We start from the raw sequence: 879 nt of genomic DNA, 5'->3' as shown, positions 1-879 counted from the left end.
CTTCAATTTGGTGGGAGTGTCATTGATGAACCATATGTACACATCACAAATTTTTTGGAAATTTGTGATACATTCAAGATACAGGGAGTTTCTGATGATGCTATTCGGTTGCGTTTATTCCCTTTTACACTGCGAGACAAGGCGAAAGCATGGCTAACGAATTTACCTGCAGGTTCCATCACAACTTGGGATGATTTGGCGAAGTCTTTCCTCACCAAATACTTTCCACCATCTAATTCAATGAAGCTGAGAGCTGATATCACAACTTTTTCCCAAGGAGAACAGGAAACGTTTTACGAAGCATGGGAGCGCTACAAGGATCTACTGCGGAGATGTCCACACCACCAATTACCAGAGGGCCTTGTGGTACAAACTTTTTATTATGGTCTTTCTCACTCAAATCGTACCATGTTAGATGCAGCTGCAGGTGGAAATCTTCTGCGAAAATCGTCAGAGGATGGCTTTGAATTAATCGAGGAAATGGCATCTAGTAGCTATCATCCTCAATCTGAAAGGGGTGCAGCCCGGAAATCTACTGGAATTCATCAAATTGATGCATTCACATCAGTGGCTGCTCAACTTGAAGTCATGAACAAAAGGATTGAGGAACTAAGCGTGGGAAACTCTGTGATGCGACTACAAGAAGTGTGGTGTGAAAAATGTGGTGCAGAGCATTTCACGAAAGACTGTCAAACATTTTCTCAACCGGAGGGAGTTATGGCAAGTCACATGGGAAATCAAAATCGCCCAAGGAATGACCCATTTTTGAATTCATACAATCCAGGGTGGAGACAACATCCAAATTTCTCATGGGGTGGACAAAATAATAAAGCATATGGGAATCAGAACTACAGCAGGCAACCTCAAGAGGAGAAATCA

At 42.4% G+C, this 879-nt stretch overlaps 1 non-coding gene across 1 annotated transcript; it reads right to left on the bottom strand.

The window, feature by feature from the left end:
- Nucleotides 1-243: 243 nt before the first annotated feature.
- On the bottom strand, nucleotides 244-350 carry LOC140894121 (small nucleolar RNA R71). Its single transcript, XR_012153670.1, has one exon. It is a non-coding gene; the product is annotated as a small nucleolar RNA R71 (small nucleolar RNA).
- Between the last annotated feature and the right edge of the window lie 529 nt (nucleotides 351-879).

Source organism: Henckelia pumila, chromosome 3, assembly GCF_033568475.1.
Source record: "Henckelia pumila isolate YLH828 chromosome 3, ASM3356847v2, whole genome shotgun sequence".
NCBI lineage: Eukaryota > Viridiplantae > Streptophyta > Magnoliopsida > Lamiales > Gesneriaceae > Henckelia > Henckelia pumila.
This window is presented reverse-complemented; position numbering and strand designations above follow the sequence as displayed.